Source organism: Phasianus colchicus, chromosome 6 (assembly GCF_987193195.1).
Source record: "Phasianus colchicus chromosome 6, bPhaCol1.hap1.1, whole genome shotgun sequence".
NCBI classification, from domain to species: domain Eukaryota; kingdom Metazoa; phylum Chordata; class Aves; order Galliformes; family Phasianidae; genus Phasianus; species Phasianus colchicus.
The window spans coordinates 26447581-26472050 of NC_143441.1; the positions used below are offsets into that span (position 1 = coordinate 26447581).

The window sequence follows — 24470 nt, forward strand, 5'->3', positions numbered from 1 at the left end:
CCAATATACATCTACTGTTTCCATGCAGCTTACATTCTAAAAGCTGTAGTACCAGTATTTAAGTGCGTTAGTTTTAATTCCATAGCAAACAGAAGTATTACAGAAAATCATATCTCACTTTTGGTTTGTACATGAAAACCTAAAACCAACTAAACTTTGTTTTGCTGACTGATAGGAATGAAGCATTTCTAGAGGATAAGGTACATTTACTGTGTATGTGATTAGGTGCCTTACTTACTTTCTTACAGACTACCAGTTTTCTTTGTTGCTTCTAGTTTCTCTTTCCCTCTCTCTTTGTTGGATTGCCTCTCTTGTTCTTCCTACACTTCACTACTCCCAGCAATGAACAGTGAACATGTTTGATGCTGATATTTGTAGTAGGAGACATTTTTCTCTCTTACTCAGTAATGAGATTAGGTATGAAAGTGTTATGAATTTAATATAATTGATGAGGTGTCTACTCCAAAGGCTAGATTGGTGCTGCTAATTTGGATCCCAGTAACATATCTCAAAAGAGAAAGAGGTGCCAAATCCAGTTCACCTTATTAACCCCTTGTTACATCTGCTAAAGGTGGATACTCTTCACTCTTTTTCTACTGTGGTGAGACTGTACAAATGGCTGCTGCTTTTTTATCTTCTATTTAGGGGTAGGGAAATGCTTTCTCTCAGTGTGTTTCACAGGAAAAATCTGAAAACTTGGATTCTGCTCTGTGTCTACTGTTCAGTGTATAACACATAGGGAGATAGTTCCTATAGTACAGGATTTTGATGAAGGTGTTATTTATGGCCCTGTCCTCAGCTTGCATGTTAAGAGGACCTTTGGGGTCTCCTTGGCTACAGCTTTGGACTGGAAGCTGTGATTTCCATAGTGCTGAATGTAATTACATTACAATTACATCAGTGTTGTCCTAGTAGTATGAAGATATCTCTGCTCCACACTGATTGTAAGTAGTCATCATAGAAGATAGTTCCTTAAAAGTATCAAATGCTTTTTTAAGATGTTAATAAAGCAATAGAGGAAGACTCATGTTAAGAGGAAGACTCAGTGGGAAATAGTGATGTGGTAATCAGACTTGAAAAGACTGACCTTGGCAGCACCTTGCTCTGCTACCAAGAGTTGGCATGGTGTTGGACAAGCTAATGGGTCTCTGCTGTCAGAACACAGTAAGAAATGTGGACAGAGAGCAACAGGCAAGCAACAGAGAATCTCAGGCAAAACCTGCCCCAGATACAAATGGCTTCGTGTCTGTGAATCTGAGGAGGCTCAGAGCTTTCAGCATACCATACATAAATTGGCTCCTGAATACTGAAAAGTCTATATTTTCCACCTGAAATTGATAAAAATAATTTCCTAGATCCTGTTTCCTGTTGCCTGTTTCTGTCCTGAAGGCATATCTAACAGCTGCTCTCCTGCAGACAGAATACTGCAGCTGTGGTTAGGGAAGGTATGACAGGAGAGCAGGAAAAATAGGCTGCATGCATATGACAGGAAACAGAGGTACATCTAGGCACTGCAGTGCATGATGGAACAGTGCACAAAGTAGGAGGCATGGGACTGAGTATGGGAACTAGATAGATATTCAGGCTGTGGGACCCTTTATTTGTTCTTACCACAAAAGGCAGATACGCACCTTCAATTTTTGCTTTAGGAATGGTTTTCACTAGCTCTGGGATAGTTACCAAAGTGATGATGATGATTATTATTATTGCCATCTATTGTCAATAAGACAGACATTTTTCTTTTATGCCTTCACACCCCTTAGTTGCCTCTTCAGCAGCAGTATTTTCCAGTTATTAGCAGTGAGCAGGGAAGCACAGCTCTTTTCTAGAAGCTCTTTCTGAGACCTCAAGCAGTTTCCTGGCCTGATGAATACTGCCTCTTCACTGTAACCCTGAAAAGCTTGTTGTGAGTCATATTATGCTTGGACTCTACAGCCGGCAGCACAGCCGGTGCATGGGGCTTTCTCCTGACCTGAATTTTCTGATGAAGGGCCAGACATGTTCATAAGTGCCATGCTGACAAAAGCACGGGAAGTTCTTATCTCCATTCTCAGCACTGGTGGAGGGGGCAGCCTGATGAAGGAGGAGGAAAGAAGAGGTAGTAGCCAAAGCGGATGAAGGTCCTGACTCTCTCCATGAATTTATATGTCTCTTGGAGCTGTACCTTGGTAGGAGTGTAGCAGACTCGAAGGCTGCAAGAAGCATTCTGCCTCTGCAGCTGTGAGGAGACACTTGAATTAATTTGTAGATAAATGAAATGGAGTATGGAGTAATCAAAGGTCATGATTTTCTGAGTCAGTTTCTGAAGGTTTGCAACCATATTTGTTCTAAGCAAACCAAACAGAGCTTTTACAGCTTGAGTCACTGCTTTGTGCAAAAAATCGTAGTAACAACACATGACTTAAAATATCATAGGGAATACATTCCCATGCTAAGTTACAATTTGAACTAACAATCTTATGCTTTCTTCCTAGGTTATAGTAACAAAATAGACCAAGATTTCCCCATCTTCAAGAGGGTCTTTAAGAGTTTTGAAAATGTATATAACAAGTTAAAAGCATTTAAAAAAGGCTTTTTCTGCATATTTTAATGTAGTTATAGTCTCTAAATATGAGATCTAATAGTAATTTCCAATGAAGAGCATATTTTGTCTTTTATATGCCTTACAGCTATATTGGAAACTTATCAATATTTATCTTTCAAAATATTAGTTAGGTTAGGGAAGGAAAAATAATTCACACAATTTGGGTTTCATCTCTTTTTTTTTTTTTTTCCCTTTCTTTTTCTTTATTTTTTGAATTCAGTCTCATCCTCCAAACTTTTCACGATGAATTTGGATCTCAGTCTAATTGAAAGAGAACCAAACTTTTTCTTCACTGTCTGCAAGGAGGTCTTGATATTTCCTTTTGTTTTGTAACTGAATCAAACTAAAATGTGATTTTATACAGATTCCTTTTGTCAGACTTCCCCAGTATTCTATCTAAACTGATCTGTGCATTCACAGTGAAGCTTCGTTAAAGATCAGGCCAAGCAGTCTTTAAAAAGTACAGGGTTTCAATGATAGACAGATGGTGGCTTTCATGATGTCAGGAAGTGTCAAATATTATGGTTGGCTGCAGAATGATGGCTACTTTCCAAACAGATTGAGAAACAGACAGAAAGAGCAAGAACACCATTTGTTGTATTTAGATACATTGTGAACAGAAGGAAGCAAGACAGAGCATACTTCTACACATCTTTTTTCCACTCCTTGTGAAAACAGTTTAAGATTTGTTATGTTATATTAGTCCTATCATTATGCAAAACCATGTGAAAGCCAGAGATTTAAAAAAATGTTTCCATTGTGACTTTCTGTGTTTTTATCTGCATTTACATGCATAATTTTTTACATTACAGACAGAAATATATGATTTCTCCTTCCCCCTCCCCCCCCCTCCCCTCAGAGTAAAGCTGTGCTATTAAGATAGTGTACAAAAATATTATTTTAATTAATTATTTTAATTAATTTACATGCTCTTCAGAGCCCTTGTTTGGGAAAGCACTCAATTAAATATTTAAACTAAAATAACAGCTTCCATGTTGAGTAAGGTTGCTTTTGTTCAATATCTGTGATGACGATTCTGAAACTAAGATTTACAATGGAGTGGTTTTGAAACATAGTAGGTGTCAATAGCTAAGTAGCAAGGATCTTAATAAAAACACTTGAAGGTTGTGCAATGGTCTGTATTTAGATAGGTAGCTTAAAATATGCAGAGCATGAATGGTATTAACAAATCAGAGATGGGTGGTGTTTCTAAGGGATGGCACAAATATTTTTTTCCTTAAAAAAAATAAAAAAAATAAAAGTATGGAATTCTGTTCTGGAATATTTTTTTCCCTATAGAATTCAGTGTGAAAGATGCCAAAATAAGTAACCTCAGTGCGGGATAGGGATAGGGATAGGATAGTTCAGTCAGAAGGGACCTAAAAAGATCATTGAGTTCATCTGCCTGACAACTTGTTTTGTAGTGTTTTCCTTTGAAGTCTATCAGGCCAGCAACTCTGTAGAGCAAACTGACTGTTTCTTATAGATGTCATCTTGAAAAGTACACATCCTATATGAGTTTTATGTCCCCAGTACAATTACTGGAGTGGCTGTCTGCCCCTGTGTCTATAAGAAAGAGCAGTAAGGTTCCTCCTTATATACACACATACTGATTAACTAAATAACTCTGCAATTGCTGGTCCCTAGGCAGGGACCAGGCCTGAAGAAACACAGTGTGTAACCTGGGAAACAGTTGAATGGAACCCAAAAAGTGGAGTGGCACAAGCTAGCCTGTGCTTACTTGTGGTCTTGGCAAGGATTGCCTATTTGTTAGATGGTTGATTAAAGGAAAGGGAAAGAACTGACCTAAATGAGGAGAGAGAAAGAGGAGCCTGTATGGAAGAAACATATAGAAGCTGGGAACTAGGACAGCTGCCCTGTGCGTGTTCATACTCATTTTATTTATTTATGAGCTTTTCCATGATGCTATTTACTATCTGTATATAATCAGTCCTTTCTTCCTTATTGCTCTCACAAGAAATCTATTTGTTTCTCTGAACTATCAAAATTCTTAGAGAGAAAATATATGTTTATGTTTAGAATAATTAAACCCCTGTAAAAATAAATGACCATATTTGGGAATATTCTTTTTACTTGTTAACTGTTCAACTGTGGACTAGCAGAATCCACGGAACCGTCATGTGAGAATAATTTTACATTTCCAAATTATATCAACATTTGCAAACAGCATAGCAATTACAGTCCACAAGGAACCCCCTTAACCAGAATCCTGTTGCTCTGTGGAAAGAAAACAAAAACTGTAGATTGGAGCTTGTTCCTGGCTTGTTAAAGTGCAGTTTTTGATAAATAGTGCACAATAGAGGAGCTGAATTTTTATATTTTTCTGCTTTTGCCAAATTTGCTGTAGGACTCACCAGTCCCCTCTTGGAACAGTGGATACATTTACTGTTTATGTGTTCCTTAGTTTGATACTTTTCTGTCATTGTAAGAATGTGATGTGGGTTGCAGGCAGTTTTACCTAATTCATTTTTGTCTATAAACAAACGCTGCCTGAATAACACAAAAAAATGTCTACAAATAATCATTAAAGCTCTTAAATGAATTATCTTCCCCCATCATCACAGAGCCCATTCATATTCACTTTTCTATGACAGAACAATCAATTGAATTTTACGTTTAGCAGAAAAGTTTACAAAAAGCAATGATGTAAATTCTGTTTGCATGAGCATTTATAGAAGAATGATTTTGAGAGGGAGCACACAAGTGTTTGTACAAGAGTGTTTCTCACACTCATTCAGTCAGAAAGGACAAACAGCATGACCTGATTTACCAATCCCAACTAAGTGATGCAGCTTGAATTTCAAATATTTGCAGTCAGTAAAATTCAGATATATTTGTTGAGTACATTTAAACTAGAAAATCATGATCTGCTGATGGATATTCCATGAGAAGAAAAAGAGGCAAATTTAGGCCAAGAAATTACAGGGGAAGGATTACTCAGTCAGTGCTCCTGGCAAATATTAAATGAGTGGCACCAAGGTTTTAATTCAAACATATGACAAAGAAAGCAGCTAGTAGCATCTTCCTTTTTTTCATCTGAAGTACTATATAGTAGAGGGCTAGCCCTTCTGCCAAATTGCTTTCACAGGCATGTGATTTCCTCATTCATTGTTTTTACTCAGATTGCCTTACTTAAGAAGAAACTCTTTCCTTGACTTTGATGTCGTTCTCAGATTGAGTATATTGAGGTTCATCTTTATGGCTTTACCTCAGGTACACTTGGGCTCAGGGTATTCTGGGAAAACAACTTATGGTTGCTCTTGCAGAGCCTACTCTGAGTAAAATCTTTCTCTGTGGACTATTTATGTCATTTGGACTCTTATTTAGCATATGGATGTTGATCAAGATTTCAGTTTTTTACTTTGTTTCCCAGTGGTTAGTAATGAAATAATTTAGTGGTTGCATCAATTCTAAATAAATATTGCAAGTAATGCTACAGCAGCATGCTAGAAGATATTTCAGTAGATTTTGGATGACTAATGAAATATCGTGATGATTGGGCCAGGTTTTGGCAATATCAAAAGTATTACTCTGTCTCCAGTTTAGTGGTGAAAATAACTGACTTTAATCTCTTTTCTGTGAAGGATCTTCTCTCTCAAGCTGTGAATTCAGTATGATACAAGAAAAAGAAGTGCTGAATGAGTCTCTGAAAAATTCTAATCAACTTGTGGTATAAGCAATTCATATATTCTCCATTGTGATTATGGACTATGCAAGTAAGAAAGAGCAGCAGATAACTTTGGTAAAGTTTTTGACACTTTTATGTTAGTCATTATTTTATATTTACTCAAAAGAGCATGGTCATGATTCTATTTCTAGAGAAGAGTTGTAAAATAGTGAAAAATATACTGACAACATTAGCTTAAAAGGCTGTGAAAATATGTGTGAAGAGTTGGTTCTTCAAAGGTCTCTTGCTTGTGACTGTGGGTAGTGTTTTTATTAATGGGCTAGATAAAGGACCAGAACCTGCTTTTGACCTTTGCTTATCACAACATAATATGTAGCAATAACTATGCTGAAGTCCAGGGTTAGGGAGTAAAGCAATCTTGACAGGAAGCAATTTGTGAAAGCAAAACAGAAGAAATTAATCAGGAATATATGCAGTGTATTGCACTCAGGCAAGAATAGTCAACTATTTAAACAGAGGTTAGTGAATTTGTCCAGGATCTGTTCAGAAAATTATCAGGAAACAGTAAACTGAGCATTGGCCAACAGTTGAATAAAGGAAAATATTACACTAGGTGGTGTGATGAGCTGTCCCACAAAAATAAAGAATACGTGAAGCAAACTGTTGTAGTTAGAGCTGACAGAGATTTTTCTTTACCTGTGTACAGTTCTAGATAAGAGGATTGAAATGAGAGGGAGTCAAAATGAGTCTAAACCAGTTTCTGAAATGTGAGGGGCAAAAGGATAAAAAAGTTGAGCTGTTCATAGAATCACAGAATATCAGGGATTGGAAGGGACCTCAAAAGATCATCTAGTCCAGTCCCCCTCCCGGAGCAGGAACAACTGGACCTAGCTGAGTCTGGGGAAGTCTGGATAGATGGGAACCAGGATAAAAGCTTTTAAATTAACTCAAGAAAATAATCTATTTATAGGGAGGATAGGACAAGAGGTAGGTTTAATTTTCTAAGCTTAGCTTAGACAGCTTTTTTTTTAAGTTTCCGTCAAGGATAGTAAAGCCCATATAGCTTTCCTGGGGATACGGTGGAAGTGAGATAATACTTAGTTGCAAAAGATCTATGTACAAGTGCTTCCCACTCCTAAAGAGCAGGAAGCACCCAGATAACTCCCAAGATCCCTTCAGGCTCTTGTTTTTGCTGGGTGTGATGACTGTCTTGTTCCAACTTGTATACACCAGAGTACAGCTGAATGTTATGAAGTTTTTGTTAAGAGGGACTATCTGTATTAACAGATAGTGAAGGTAGCTCAATTTCACATCATCTGATTGCAAAAGAAATACATTGATTAAACAAATTTGGAAGCTTTCAGTTTATCAGCTACTTTTTCTGAGAGCTTATTTCCTTGCAGACTCTTTCAATAGCTATCAAGTTTGTGCAAAATATAAATAAATGGCTCTCCATGAAAATGGTGCCATTCTTTATGGAACTGCATCAGCGATAGGTCGAATTTATTTTACTCTGCAGCATGATTTTAATATCATTCTGTCCTGGTTTAAGCATAATCAAGTCTTCTGTTGAAAGAGCTTTGTAAGGAGCAATTAAGCATTAGTACTTTAGCTAAACCCATATTAAATTATATCTTGGAATTTAAGTATCTGGGAATCATCTTAAATCTCAGCATGAATTTTAGGTGGTATTGTATCTGCAATTTATGTTAAAATATAAGATAATCTGTTTGCATCTTGATTTAGTATTTACAGCCTGAAATGCTATTTTATTATTAAGTGTTCTGTATAACTGCTAGTAAGGCCACTAATAGATAAAGGTACCATTATTTATGATTACAGCTTCTGCTTTTCAATGGGAAAAGAAGCTAAACATTCAGCAGGCAAATTTTAACATGCTTTTTGAAAGCCTTGAAGTAAATCAAAACTGGCTGGATTCTTTTCAACAAGCCTGAATAGTGATACCAGCCCTTATCTTTACTTGGAACCCATAGAGGGCAGTGGACTCTGGACTGCTGTAACACAGAAGGCCCAACATGAATTTGCCTGTAGGCACAAGTAGGAGGGCAGTATCCAGAAAATATTTAAATTAATTTGTCTCCCCCTTTCCCTTCATGTGAGCTGAAGGGATTAGCACTAAGTATTCTCATGGATGAGCTGATGTGTCACAGATTCACTGTGACATTGAATGGGAGTTCCACTTGCTCCAGAAGTTGCCCTCCATTAGCCCTGCAATAGAAGTCAGCAAGTATGTAAATTAGATTGATGCAATACTGAAAAAGCGGAAAATTATGGTGTGTGTTTTGACCAGGATAGATCCCCATTGAACAATATGTTCAAAATAAGCACAGGAAAATCTTTATGTATGTAATAGTTAATTTGTTTGCAGATTTATTTTAGCATTAGATATGTCCATTCTTTCTGTTTTAAAAATATGTTCAATTTATGTCAGTATCATTTTGATCACTGGTGGAAGCTTGCAGGTTAGTTTCCCCATCGGCACAGAGATGTCTCAAAGCATTAAGCAAATAAGTATATAAAAAATCTAAAAAAGTAAAGAAAAATACATTAGTGTTATTTACAGCATTAGAAAGACAGGTTCTCTTCATAAATCTCTCATGTTGAATAGGTTATGCTTATTTATTATGTAATTGGGGTTTATTTGTTCAATGGAAACAAGTAGAATCCTACTTGCTAGACCATCTATATTCTTGTTAACATAAACAGCAACAGGGGCTTAGAAATAAGTTAAACAAAGGCATGCACGAATATACAAGTTTGGGATAGAAAGAAATACGCCCAACTTTCCTAATCTGTTCACTAAGGAATTTCTTGTTTTCTAGTATTTGAGCTACCTATGTTAAGTCACCAAGGTGACAACATCTCTAGAGGTTATTCTAATTTCATATCTGGGAATTCTAGTTCTCTTGTTCCTTATATTCAGCTTTAGCTTTTATTTCTGAATATCATCCCATTTTTTCTTAAATCTATTAATTTTGATCCTTTTATATTTTCAATTAAGATATACCAGCATTTTAGCTTCTTAGGGACATGGGACTGAGAACAGGGGAAAAAAAGTACATCATCCTGGTGAATTTACTATTAAAACAGCTGGGGAGAAGCATAATTACTGTAGTCCTATCCAAGCTTAATATAGCTGCAAAACACTAAGGATGGCATTTAGCTGAAATGTTTCTCTGTAGAATTTCACTGCTTTACTTTTATTCATAGCTAAAAGCTTAGTTTAATGAAAACTGAAAATTTACATTACATATTGTCCTTTAGGGTAAAAAAATAAAAAATAAAACATCATCTTTACCTGCAAAGATGGTTCAATTCCAGCTGCTGCATTTAGGGAAAGAAGTGTGTGCAATGCACATGCATTATTGAAGTGCCTGTGTGCCCAAAGAATGGATGAAAGTATGTTTTTGGGGCATAGATCTTTGTTTCTTTGGAGGATAGTTATGATAATTTGCTGTTTGTACTAAACTGACCCATAAGAATGGTTTTATATGCAGTATGCAAACTGAGTGATGACATCATTCACATATTCTATTGGAAAGAGAGAGATCAGTGGATTATTCAGTGACCTTCTTACTTGAGTAATAAAGAGGAAGACACCTGCAAGTGATTTCACTGTAGGAGTCACCCTTGTCTTTTGTGGCTTTTGTTCCTGTTCCTGACTGTCACAGCTGACACAGCAGTAAATAGTGGTCCAAGGAGTGAATTTCAATTTTCTGAAGAAATGTCAATCTTTCAGTGGTTGATCCCTCGTCAACTACTTTTTATGTCACTAAGAAAAATTCCTACATGCTTACCTTAATGGAGGGCAATGCACAGCATTGCCTGTATCAGTTTTTTCTCTTGTGCTTCTCGGAACAACTTTTGCATCCTTCTCTCTGTGAACACAAAGTGATGGTGATACCATTTGTTAATTGCCTCTAGCTTAAAGTCCACTATCTTTTGTGTGCAGTTATCATGAGTTGTCCTTTGCCATCAAAACTTCATAATGTCACAGCCATGTTTTCTACCAGAAGAATTCAGCCTTATATGCACTTTCTCTAGTACAAATATAATGCAGTGAGGATGAACTTAAAGACTTGGAGAATAAAGTACGTGAATATATTAAAATATTTTTTTAAAAAATATATATTTATATATTTATATAATTTTTATTACTGTTGCATATCTCATATCTTTCATTTGCTATGTAGTATTTAGCAGCTTTGCCAGAGTTCCTTCAATTACTTTGCTGATACCTCAGTTCAGCATGAATGATTCAGATCTGTAAATACATTAGGCTTGCTAGCAATGCTTTCTTTCCAGAGTCAGCAGTTGACAACATAAGTTTTCTACCATTAATAGCTGCTTTTCAGTTTACATTTTTGTCTCCCAAAACCTTCAGAAAGCAAGAAGCAGCTCTCAAGCAAAAACTGTACTGTGTTTCATCTTCTCCTGGACGTCTTGAACGAGGTACCATTCACAGTGAATAACAACAAGTAAATATTTTTTTAATTCCTTAAATCCTTTTAATAGAAGACCAGGAAAATATGTAAGAAAACAGATAAAGAACAAAGAGAACAAATTGTAAAATGTTAAGACATGAAATGAACACACATCTCTGAGAATCCCTAAGACAGAATCTGACCATCAGACACAGAAAATCAGTGTTCATATCAGTGCTCCATCCTTCAGATATTATCATTTATATAGTGTACCATCATTATCTCTTTCAGAGCATTTCAACCCATTCCAGTTATTCTCTTGGGGACCTTGGTTTTATACCGGGTTAGTTTCTATACAGGTGAAAATGGAGGCTGATCAGTATGGAGCTAGACATCTGTAGAAAAGGAAATTTGTAGAAAGAAACCCTTCTTAGTTCATTTCCATCAAACATCCTCTTCTCTGAAACTGTTCTTGACTTTTTTTTCCTGAGACAGAGTATCCTCCATACTCAAAGACTGTTTTCCATGTAGAAGGGCAATTCTGGCCAATATTATTGCTAGAGATACAAAAAAATCTACTAACCTCCAGATGTGGGTTATGAATGGTTAATGATACCTGTTGTATTACCATCTTCCTGTAGGAGCCACGCATGACATAACATTAACAGAGATGACAGATCTGGTTATGAATTACAGTTCTAGGATAAGAGCAATCTTTAAATCTCATTTCTCAGGGATTTCTATGTCCTAGCTTGTGTCTGCTTTCTTTTCATAGATCAGTCATGATGTCCGTCCATAAAAGTTGAGATTCATTTAGGATTGGTCCCTTTGCAGTTAGCTTTGCAAAAATGTCAGCAGAGGGTAATCTAATAAAATGGTGTCTGACACGGAAGTGTGTATGATGCAAAGCTATGGCATTGAGTTCCTCCATGAGAAAAAATGGCACCCACTGACATTAATTGAAACTTGCTGGTACTTATGGGGACTGAACAGTGGATGTGAGCACAGTAAGGCAGTGGGTGGTGCATTTCAGCGGTAGTGACAGTGGGACACTTCTGCTGGTACAGATTTTTTTGAGTGTGACATGCAGGCTGTAGGTCATTGCTGGCAAAAACGCACAGCTAATGGTAGTGCCTGTGTTCAAAAATACTGTTTTGTAGTGAGAATTTTCTCTATAGGATAGTGTTGTTCTCTGTATCTATTACAGTTTCCAAGGAAATAAATAGGAGGCATTACTTTTGGAGCAACAAAAGCACTCCAAGTATAATGATACAAGTACATTAATGTATCATATTTAAGTTTCACTGTCCTATTTTTTTCTTCTCAAAAATCAACAAGGAGTGGCTGATTGCAGACTTGTCTTTCAAAATCATTACTGATTCCTTCAGTACATCCAAAATAAAATAAAGTCTTTTCTTATACTGTTACTATTTCTAGTAGCCTCAGAGAGAAATTTTTGAATGTTGAAACTGTTAGAATAGAGTCAGTCATTAATCTGTCTAATTAAATGTTCTAGTCAAATACAGTAAACACTTGAGTGAACCTGGACAATTATTTTATAGAAGGCTGGAATTTTAAAGGATAGATAGACTGGCACCACAAAAAGTCAGACATCATGGATGTGTTTTTGAAGTAACCAAATTATCTTTGTGAACTTGACTCCCTTCTTTTAAAAATGTTAATCTCAAGGTTTGTAATGAAATTTGTTCCACTGTATGCAGTCATGTGCAGCCCTTCATCTCAAGTTAGCTGGGCCAATGGAATCTTTTGTCAGTTCCTGTTCTCTATTGGCCTCTATACCTGGCTTAACTTTGCTACTCTGAACTGCGTTTGTTCCACTCTATGCAATTAGGCTTACTCCATCCACCCAGTCCATTTGCTCTCATGTAGGTCTCCAAAATGTCACAGGTGATGAATATTTGTCACAAAGATATGAAAATAACTGAATATCAGGCTGCCATGAAAATCATGAGAAAACACCAGTACAAAAATCCCACAGCATATGAGAGTATACAAGTTTGTGTAGAGGATACAGGAGAAGGCTTGGTATCATTGCTCCTCCTTTGGATTAGAGGGAAGAGAAGAGATGAAGAGACAGTGCATAGTTTTTTGCCTGTCACACACCAGCCTTCTCAGCTTTTTCTTTTTTTCTTTTTTTTTTTAATGCAGAAATTGCTTTCCTCCTTTACCTTGTATGCAACAAGGGAGCTAAAGTTTGTTTATTTAGATATATATATTTGTAGGGAGAGTGAGAATCTTTGGTACAACCCTCAACTGTTGGGATCAGGAATTAAGTTTTCATTTGGTAATTACGTTAGCATGGGCTAAAATCTGCTTCCAAGGGTATGGTGCAAGGAAAGATGAGATATGCCATCAACTTCTCTCTTGTACTCTCTGGTCTCTTCCTGGACTGAAATCTCATCAAAGCTTACTGTATTAGTAAATTAGTAAAATGTATCTCAACTGTGATAAATATCCACTTCCTTTTTTGGAAAAGGAGATGAGAATGGACGTTTCTGAGAATTAGCTAAGGAAAACTGTATCTGAGATAATCCAGTGAAAAATATGAATTCAAGGATATTTGCAATGAACAATTAACCTGTTAATGATTCAGTGTGGCCTTGTAACCTGGTGTTAGGAAGGTACCTCTGGAAAACTACTCTTCCACCCATAAATTCTGTGTAAATGTTAATACTGTATAAATTAAAGTATTCCAGGCAAAACTCGCTGGCATGCCATTGTCATCAGATGAGTTTTGCCTACTATGTGGTTATGTGGTTATTGTACTCCATGGTTCCATATGCTACTTGCTGAGGTTTTGCCTCACAGAGAACATGAAATGTAAAATATTAACCTAAAACCCAGGCAATGCCTGTGAAAATCACATTCGGATTGAAATGGACTTCTGAAAGCATTCTGATCTAAATGTCCTGTCAAAAAGTTTGCAAGAGGTTTGGGAACACCTAGGACAGAGATTATACAGGTCTGTTGGACTGCGCGCTGTTCCATTGCCTCCTGTACATACTGTTTTCACAGCTTAATCTTTCAAGTTGCATTCTGTGGTCATTTTTCCTTGATAGTTCATTTGATAGAAGAGTACAGCTCTGTCATCTTTGTAGCTATTTTTCAAGCAGTTATATGTGGCCACTGAAGTGGCTGTAATGCATCATATTCTTTTCTAAAGACCTTCTGCAGAACAAGTATTAGCTAGAGAAAGTTTTTCTTCTGAGCACTAAGAAAATATGTGAAACTCAGACCTTAGCACGATCTTCAAAAACTTAGCTTTATTCTCTCTGTATTCCAGTGTTCGCTTAAGGCTGCCGTGTTTCTTTGCTTGCATTATGTGAAGATTTTGCTTTAATTCTTTCAGGGACAAATTTATCCTACAACTTAATCATCAAGCACGCAATATGAAATGGTTCATCATAAGCATTTGTGACAGTTATTTTAGCGATTATATATCAAAATAGAGGATTTGGAGGGAATGATATGGAAATTAGTCTGCTACTGGGAAAAGCTGGAGAATACTATTAATTGCATTGATGAATAAGCATTCCCAAGTATCTCTTGGGAAAATCATGGTTAGACAGAGAAGTTTGGGTAAAAATATCTGAAATGTCTCAGCTGCCTAGCACATCTTCTATTCCTTCCTGCTAGTACTAGTGTAAGTAGAAAGAGAGTCATGCTGCCAGACAAAACTACTGAGAGATTTTTTTAGACAGTTGTCACCAGGTGATGCTGTTCATATATTAGTCCCTAATGAATAAATAACACATATGCTATTTTCAAATGTGTATATAAATACAGTATAATATTTTGATGTTTAGGAGTCAACTGTAGTAATAAATGCAGCAGTTTCAAGTTGTCTTTAAGTTACCATGTTTGTGATTTACATGGGGCAAACAAAAGCATCTACTTATGCTCTCAGCTTTTCAATGAGAACTTATTCAGTAAAGGTCCTTTTGATTGTTCGCTCAGTTTTAGTTCTGTAACTCTTAAGCTACATGTATAGAGTTCTTTTGTAGTCACAGTGGAAAATGAGCACCTACAGAGAGAGACCTACTTACACTGTTTTAGATGATAGTTTCACAAGAATGAAACCACCCAAACTTGTATCGTTAAGAAGGGCAGTCCCACCTTCTACCACTCTCCAGCTTCTTATTTTCAGATTTTGACATCTTCTCTTTCATGTTACTGTATGTAACTGTGGACTACATCAGGGAACCAATCTGTTTTAGTCATTTGCCAAGATAATTTCAGCCTGGGTCAGTTGCCTGATCTGTTCATAACATTACTATACTAACAATTATGACAGCCCTAGAAGTGAGGATTTACAATGGTAATGAGCAACCCCAATGAAATAACCTTAAAGAATGATGCTAGGCACCTCAGCTAGAAGGAGATGAATCACCATCTGCACACTACTGTTCTGATAGCTTATAGCCAGAATTGCACCAGCTGCTTTAGATGACAGTAAACTTACATGAAATGAACCCTGCTTGAAATATCCACCATGATTCACGCTTCTGGGGACTACTTTTTTCTCTGAATCAGACAGCTTGATCCACTGATTTGTAGCATCTTGATACCTTGCACGTTTTGAGGGCTTCATTTTTTTCCTTAAAGTTTAAAATCAAGGAACTGCTTAGAATGATTTCTCACTGGTATCAAAACCAAATAGAAAATAGGCAGGAAAAGGCAGAAATTTGACCAGATGGGCAACCTTTACCCTACACTGTCAAGTTAATGAGTGATTATTAGGTACTTTCATGACCTTCATGATCAACTATCACAGAAAAATAGGGGCTGTTACACAAAATGTTCTATATAACCACAATTGTGACTGTTTTATGGCTTTTTACTGGTGGGATTGTAAATACTTGAGTATTGATCCTCTCTTATTTTGCTTGGTGTAGTCTCATGAATGACTACATCAAATGTATAGGTGGGAACATTGCCTCCTTTGGAAGAACTTATCTAAATGTGATATTACTTTTTTAGTCTGGGTACAATCCTGTTTCTGTGTACATAAGAGGAATCAAGTTATATATATTTTTTTTAAAAAAAGATCCTTACTGTTAACAGTTATAATTCAATCCCCAAAACTCGTATACCTAAATTTTCTCAAGACCATAATGTCATTGCTTCTAATGTTTTCAAGAGTTGTTTTAATGCCATCTTGTCATACATCTATGTATTAAGATTTTTTAAAATATTCTGATGATCCTCTCACAAAATCTCTTTATTCACAGAACAGTTGGAAGCAATGCTATTGTTTTAGCTCTTTATTTTTATGACTGTAGTAACTCTCCTAAATAAAAAAAGATCTTTTCTGCTAAAGAAATTCAGGAAAGTACATTCCAACTTCAAACATTATATTCTAGATGTCTCTGATACTTACATAATGTTTAAAATGCTTTATTCATTGTGAACAAGCGGAATTGCTGTAAAAATTATCAAATACATGTACGGCAAACTTATTTGAAAACAATATACAGCAGAAAAGATAATTATAGTGAAAGGTAAATATTATAGCAGCTATAATTTATTTAATCTTTAATCTTTACAACCAAGACTAAAAAGAGTGAAAATAAAAGCCATCAAAAATATAAAACATTTTATTTACCAGTTCTAGCAAATATATCATTTGCATTGTGATAGCTGATACTTTACTGAAAGTCCCTGATCCTGTGGTACTTTGCTTTTATTGAAAAATGAAGTGCATTTCTAGATCTCATAGTTGCACAGAAAAGTCTGTAGAAGAGAGCTGGTTTCAGTTCAGCATACTGCAAACCTATAGTTAGAAATAAAAAGAAAGAGAGGAGAATTAATGTCAATTTTTTGAGTTTTGAAAGGTTCTCTAAAAGTTAGGGTTTTATATTGAAGTACTGTGAATATTACTTCTGGTTCTAAACTGCATAATACTGGAATATTAATGCAGTGTTAGCCAACTGCATTTTTAAGACTGAGAGAACACAGAAGGAAAATCACAAGATCATATAAAAATTTAGGTTATAGGGAGTTTTGGAGGCCATCTGGTCCAGCCTTCTGCTTGGATCAGGGTTAATCTCAAATTGGATCATGTTGCCCAGGGGCTTGTCCAACCAAGTTTTGAAAAGTCTCCAAGGACATTTCCCACAGCTTGGACAACTTGTTCCAGTGCTCTTTATGTTGTTGTTTTTTTGTTGTTGTTGTTTGGGTTTTGTTGTTAGTGTTGTTGTTTGTTGTTGTTGTTGTTGTTGTTGTTTGTTCTTGTTGTTGTTTTCCTTAACTCCAGTTGCAATTTCTCTTCTGCCTATGGCTCCTTTCCTTTCACTGTGCACCCTTGTGAAGTATCATCTCTGTATTTTCTGTGACTCCCCTTTTGGCAACGGTATGCTCAAACAGTTGCCATAGGATTCAGGTTTATCAAACCCAGTTTTCCTCAGCTTTTCCTCATATGTCAGGGATTCCAGCCCTCAGCAGCTTCCTCTAGATTCTCTCTAATCTTTTGCATTAGGGAGTCCAAAACTGGTCTGTGGACATGACGTCATAAGGGCAATACTCTGCTGTGCAGTGGGATTAATCATTTCCCTTTAGCTTCTGGCAATACTCGTCAGTACAGACCGTTCTGTAGAGAGCCTTGTACTCTGCAAGGTGTCCAACACATTTGTATTCAAGGTATCATCTACTAGAACCACCCAGGTCTGCTGGTGCAAACTGGCTTTTATAGCCAGCTGGCTCTCAGACTTCATTGATACTGCATCTCAGGCACATGAGTTTGACTTTGTCTTTGAGTTTCAAGGAGGTTCATGTCTATTCATCTGTAAATGAGTGCTGAGTTCTCCAAATCATCTTCTTATCCTTCATGGCTTCCCTAATGATCTTTGGGAGAATCATTTGAAGTGAGGCTGATTCTGATTTTCTTTCAATCATGACAAATTTTTCTGGCTGACAGAGATCTTTCATAACCCTCAAAAGTTTTAGAAGCTGCTTGACAGTGGCTATCTTCCAGAATGCCTCCACATGTTTGTTTTTTTTGTTTGTTTGTTTGTTTGTTTGTTTGTTTTTAAATTTCAGTTCAAGAATTGTCTTTATAAGCATACTGTCTCTCTCTCTTTAATGCCTGCTTTTCTTTCAGGTCAGGATGAATAATTCATGTGATTTGAAGAGGATGCCTTCAAAGTTTGATCCTCTTCCACAAGTCACATCTTTGGACTCCAGAGAGTCCAAATTTTGATCTCCTGAAGAACCTATAATAAGAGCATTTCTTCCATCTTCTTAAAAACTTCACCTATCTTTTCTGTGTCCTTAGGAGTTCTGTGGCACACATCCACTGCAATATTCCCCTTTCTATCCTCCATCCTAATCTTGATCCTACATCCTCTCCCACCCAATGGTGGAGAACCACAACAATTTGTTATGAAGAGCACAGAGCTGCTCCTCATCTCCCCTGAAGAATCTGTATCCAACCATTGCAGATATTTATGGTGTTCCACATCTCCGTAATTTCTATGACACTATAAATCTGTAACTGCATACAGGCATTGCTGTTCCCTAAGCTGTGTGCATTAGTATATACATACATACATTTGAGATGAGTCTCAAGTAGCCATGTTTTCTTAAACAGACTTTAAGATCCTTCCCTGCAGCCCCATCTTGTATCTGATTCCTTAACCCATTCTCCCTCACTCTCCCCAGCTTTGGTCCCGGTTGTAGTAAAAATCTAACATATATAGGGTTGAACTCACAGATAGAACAAATGAAACTCTAGAACAACAGTTGAACAGCACTTATACCCATACATTGTTAATTTTATTTAACTCATAAAGCACTGAATTTTGACTCTTTCCAGCTTTCTTTAATACAAATAATATGATGAAAAAAGACCCAAATTTATCTCAGATACAGTGGTAAAATACCTCTGATATTAGAACATCCATGCCAGGTCAGAATCTGACATGATGTGTTGAATAAGCAAAGGGAAAATAAAAGGTAATACATAATATATTAGAAAATGTATACTGGAAACTATTATTGTATGCTTGGAAAGCTTTGGGCATTTTTTAAAACGATGAATATCTCTGCCATTTTCAAAGATGATTTAAAACAAAGTTTACTTGCAAGCTGTAACTTGAGGCTGTTGTGAGTTATACCACTATTTTATTATTCTTAATAGCACCAAGTCAATCCATAGATATTTCATCCTGCAATTTTCTTCTGTTATGAAAATGCATAATGTTAATCTTTGTAATACTTTATAAACTGACCATAAACATTGGTTTATGGTCAGTTAATCATTGTATTACTTTGCTTTAGGTAATTTAGTACATTACCATAATGTAACAATCTACTTAATATAAATTTTAAAGTGAGCACAGTGTAAGTTGTAGGGCATTAATATATTATATCTTCTAACCAGAAATTCAGAATCACAGCTGAAGTTTGGATGTGGATCAGATATTTTCTGCTTTGATTGAGTTAGTGTTTTGCCTGGAGGAATATTGTAGTTTTATGGTGGTCACTACATTATTATTTACCACTACAATATGCCTTACAGTTCATTTAGAAGTCCCAAGAGGATTGGCGCAACCATTGCAATAATCATGAGACTGCAACATCATATGAGAAAATATGCTTGAGCACTGCAAGCATAGGGTACTTTCCACAAACACTGAAACGTATAAAATCCCACTAAAACCTGTGAAGGTTTTAAAATTGTTCCTAGTAGGAGTCCAAGTGAAAGACATTAGTGCTAAGACATGACATTCATGATTTTTTGAAATAAATGAATACAGTGAATGGAGGATGATGTCAAATTTGTACAACTTTGTCCCTATGGAAGTTAATTCTGTGAATTTTAATTGCTAGGTGTATTGTTAGATAGTGAATTAAATATAATCTGAACTGGTGATATCGCCTATATCAACTACCAGAAATATGTAGGGACAACTGTGTTTCTTAGGGAAATCAGACAACTGAAACAAAAGAAACTTCCAGGCAAACTGAAAGACCTTTCACCATCTGAAAACAAAACCCCCCAAAACACTCGTAGCATTACTTATGATTTTGAATAGTATGACTAGTGACAGTTAGTTTTCATTAAGTATTTCTTGATTAAATCTCTGCATGTGTGACATAGAAAAGAGCACAGACACAGAACATTCCCCAAGAAGAGAACAGTTTGCAGAACACAGAGTATATGAACCTTAGAAAAAATAACAGAAAAAACCTAAAGGTTAAATATCATCATTAAAATGATCTCAGTATGATTTCTGCTATGGTTAGAGGGGTAAAAAGCTGCTGTTTAAATTTTTTTTTTTTTTTTTTTTGGTAAACAAAAAACAGATCTCATTTTCACTATTTTCTATGGTATATGCCACAACTCAAAGGCATCAAAAATTTACTTATGTGTTCTGCTTAAAATAAGTGTTGTATTATACGTATCAGGAATACTGTTGCTTCTTTATGTAGCCAATAATGACTACTAATCTACTTTTTTATTATCATTATTTTTTGTTAATATACCCTGCTCTATACATGAACAGATATATCACACAGTCACAAATCTTCATTTTAGCTTGGGGTTGTTGCATTTTAAAATGATGGAAGTAATTTGTACATTTGCAAAGCTAAGCCTCTGCTGAAACTGGTACTGTTTGCAATTAAATAGAAAGACATAGTAGAAAATGGAACCAATCTCTTCTGACTACTACATGGAAAAGAATGAATTTTAGATGTTGTGCTTGATTGTTTAAGACATGAAGCCAGCAAAAGCTTCATATTAATTATAAAGGATAATACACTAGTATTAATCTTTCAGAAAAATACAAACAATACTCATAGAAATCAAACACTTTCAACAGAAATAATTGCTGCAAGGTTTTGACTGCTCTTGAGTCCTGAACAAAACCAAGCAAGCATATTTTTGCATTGCCTTAAAGTAAATGGAGAGAGAAATTGTGACTCAAAGATACAATGAGTTTCCCGGCTTTCCCTTTCAGTGCCTGAGCTCTTACATGCTGGTGCAACTAGGTCATGCAGTGCAAGATTCCCTGTTGTGGTTATTCTTTTTATTCGCCCTTATATCTCCCCTGGGTATTAGTAATAAAGGAGTGTTTTATTCCTTTATTCTCCCTCCTATCCTGCATAGCCATGCAAACTGGGTCAAAATTTGGGACTATAATTTATAAAATATCCACGGATCACAGCAATACTTTATAATCTACATAATTTTGACATGCCCAGAAAAGTTTGAAAGCATTTTATTTAGGAGCAGGCAGGGAGAAGTCTGAAGTGGAAAAGATCTTATTTTTTTAATCCTTTAGGTTTTCCTTGTAATCATGTTTACTTCATGTGTGTCACTACATAGCAATATTAACAGGGTTGAGATAATGAGTATGATTTCATAGTTTAACGAAATGAGATTACATTAAAGTTTAGCCACCATTCTGATTTCCCAGATTCATTACGTTTTATCTGGGGTTATTTACATTGCTTCTCTGCAATAAATTTGGCTATACATTTCTAAATGTATCCTGAATTTTAGATTTATATGAGCGTAGTTTTTCTCTGAAACAGTGTCTACATTAGATTTTATTAATAAGGCAAAATCCTTAAATGTTTACTGAAATAATTATAGCCATTTAAATGCACTTCTAACATTAATTCTGAAATTACTTCTATGCTTCAAAAAAAAAAAAATTATGCTTCTATGATTACTGGAAGAGAAAAACTGTATATATTTTTTTGTTTGGGCTCTAATATCCATTTAGACAAAGGTAAAGGCTAGGCATTTTTTTATATCCACCTCATCCCCAAATATATGGCATAATTTTAAATGGCATGAAAGGAAAGATTATGTGAACATGTAAAATAGAAATGGAATCAGAATAAGATATAAGCCTTGAATTAAAATATGATGTTGCTTTCAGTTCAGTCATTCAAACAGTGGTAATAGAAAAAGTCCAGATGCTTTGCATAATCCAAATGAAACCTGGATGGATTCAAAATCCAGGACTAAAGGGGTAGACCAAATATATTTTATCATTGCTTTGTGCCTTGCTCTTGCGCATTCACATAAACATTGCTGAAGACAATGTTCAGCTAATAGAACTCATACCAGAAGGCCATTTTTAATTATTATTTTTTAAAGAATCCAATTCTCTTCCAACAGACATAAATTGTCCCTTCTTGCTGTGGGTGGTGGGCTGCTGGAATTCCCAGCAGCAGCTGGACAGTCACTGCTTTCTTCTCTTCAAACCTGAGTGTGATGCATCAGAGTCTACCTACAGCAGGACATACTGAGAGCCAAGTGCTGACTTAGTTGATATGCCTTTGAAGACTGAATATTCATCTCATGGATTTGTGGTAGCAAATCTGCTTCTGACGAGGGCCAGATAAAATCCTGCATGCCTATGTAACTAGAGGCTGGAAATGGAATTGATCTGAAAAATATTTTTTTTCCAGTTAAAAAGTGTCAAGTTCTGAAAAAGAACTATTGAAAACAGACATATTTTAGTTAGAAATAGTACAAGTCCTCATGGGAGATGGAGCCTGAAGAACATAATTTCTGGTTTCAAAAAATCTCTAAGTTTTCCCTCAAAAGAGCAGTATAGACAGCGTTGTAGACTAGAAATTACAATGAAGAAAGCCAGATTTAATCTACCTCTCTTAGCAATTATATGCAGGACAATGCCTACATTCCCTTATTCTTGAAAAGGCTTTGAAAAACAATCTTGAGACTGAACATCATTCTCCATTCAGAAAACTACATTAGCCTAATGCTGCTACCTCAAGAAATGAACAAAGGGCCAACTCTCCCCAACTTCCCTTCTGTGTTTCTGCAAATTAGAAACAAACCTGGCATATTTTTGGAGCAGCATCGATAGTCTAAATCCAGATTTTTTTCCCTGGACTTGAAAATCCTGCAGAAACTACTGTGGCAGTTCTATTTCCAGAAATAAATATCAGAGATACATGAGGTCTCAAGGCCTAGGGGTGGGGATAAAAAGAGAGGAGTGAAAATGAAAATGAAGGTGGTTCAATCCAGGAAAGAACATAGGTGGTGGCTGCGTCTTAAGGAGTAAATGTATCTCCCTCAGTTGGATATAGTGCTGGATACTGTGAAGTATAGCATTGCAAGGCAGTCCATTCACAGGGGCTAGTCCAATGCATGTACATTTCTACATGAAATTATTGTAAGCTATAAAAACAATACTTTTAATACTTTATTTTTTTTTAAAGGGAGGGGAAATGAAACTTAGTGTATGTGATGTGGTCTGTCTGATTTTCATGAAAATTTGATAAATACAACATTTTGGCTTCAAATATGTTATTAATAAAACTAAGTAAAACCCTCTAAATCCGAGATTATAAAATAATCAATGTGTAACAGCCTTTTCCCTAGAACTTCCTGGGTAACATGGGAAAAATTTGTCTAAATCAAGCTACCTGGGTATAACAAACCTCCATATCAACAATATAAATTGTGTTAAGTTTTCCAATTTATGCAACCCATTTTCCACATACTCGTACTGATGTTGGATTTTTTCTTTCCCTGAAAATCCTAACATCTCTCTTCATCTCCATTCCCTATATGTTACGGCAAAACAAGCTCTCTCTCCTTTCCAACGTCCAAGTGGAATATTTTAGCAGTTGTTCCCTAGGCTATGCTTACCTATAACCACTGAATGCGAAGTAATAGTCTCTTTTTCTGCTTGTGATACCATTCTTGTTTTTCTTGTATATCCTCTTATTGGCTCTGTCTCCTCTCTTGGCTGTGTCTCATATATTTAGAACTTGGTTCTTCTTACATTTGCTTACAGATGTTTGAAGTGGGCTTCCTGTAATTGGTGCCTACTTGTGGATAAAAGTCTCAGCTGTAATAGCAACACCATTTCAAAAAATAGGGTTTATCAGAGACAGGGGCAAATTTCTTGAAAGCATTCAGATGAGAAAATGTAGCATAATCTTATTTAAAAACAAACAAACAAACAAAAAACAGTTGAAATTATTTAGAAATTGCAAAGGGCTATGGTTTTGTCATCCACAGAGAATTTCTGCCCGAATACATTCAAGCTGTGAATACAGAGATTCTCAGTAGAAATCTCTTGGTTTGGCAGCAAATTCTTTTTTCCAATCCCACTGAGCCTCCCAACTCTTGTGTGCCAGAAAGTTTGAGCATCATCAGAAAGTTGAAACATTTTCTTATACTATAATATATTATTTCTTCTAAAATAATATCCCTAGAGACATGTAATGGCATGCAAACATGTGCCACCAGTATCTCTTCTGTAAGGAAAGGTGGTGCTCCAAATTTAACTTGCCTAATAAAACAAAGATATACATACCAATCAGAGTTACAGAAAGGATGGGAAGCGGAAGGAGGTAAAAAAGTGAGACTTTTGGAAGGAATTTTCAATCACTGTCCTAAGCAAGGTTCCAAGCTGATCACTTCACTTATTACCATGACGTTATGGCAGTGAAGTGAGAAAAACATTGTAGAAAAATATATTTTTTTTTTCCCCAAATGCATTCCTTTCACCCAAATAAACAAAGTAATGATAAAATCCTAATATGTTCAGCTACAAAGAAGAATTCTAATTAGAAAACTGTGTTGTTGGGTCCTAAGAGCAGAATGTAATGAAATGGGCCAGCAGTGTGCTCATTATTAATAAATGCCGAATAAATATGGCAGCTCTTTTGAAAGAATATTGTTCTTGTTGACTTGACAAGGTAAATCCCTTCCACTTTAATATAGTAAGGTCTAGGGCTACTTTTTACATCATGCAGTAAAAATGAGCTCAATTTT

General features: G+C 35.9%; 1 long non-coding RNA gene across 5 annotated transcripts in view; it reads left to right on the plus strand.

The window, feature by feature from the left end:
* Positions 1 to 22518, plus strand: part of LOC149917504 (uncharacterized) — a 58694-nt gene extending 36176 nt beyond the window's left edge. For 3 of the 5 annotated variants that reach the window (XR_016467500.1, XR_016467499.1, XR_016467501.1), the window contains one exon: positions 21834 to 22518. This is a non-coding gene — a long non-coding RNA (uncharacterized LOC149917504). Of the gene's footprint in view, positions 1 to 6189; positions 6451 to 21833 lie in introns of those variants that run through there. The other 2 variants (XR_016467497.1, XR_016467498.1) reach the window with 1 other exon arrangement.
* The last annotated feature ends 1952 nt before the right edge of the window (positions 22519 to 24470 follow it).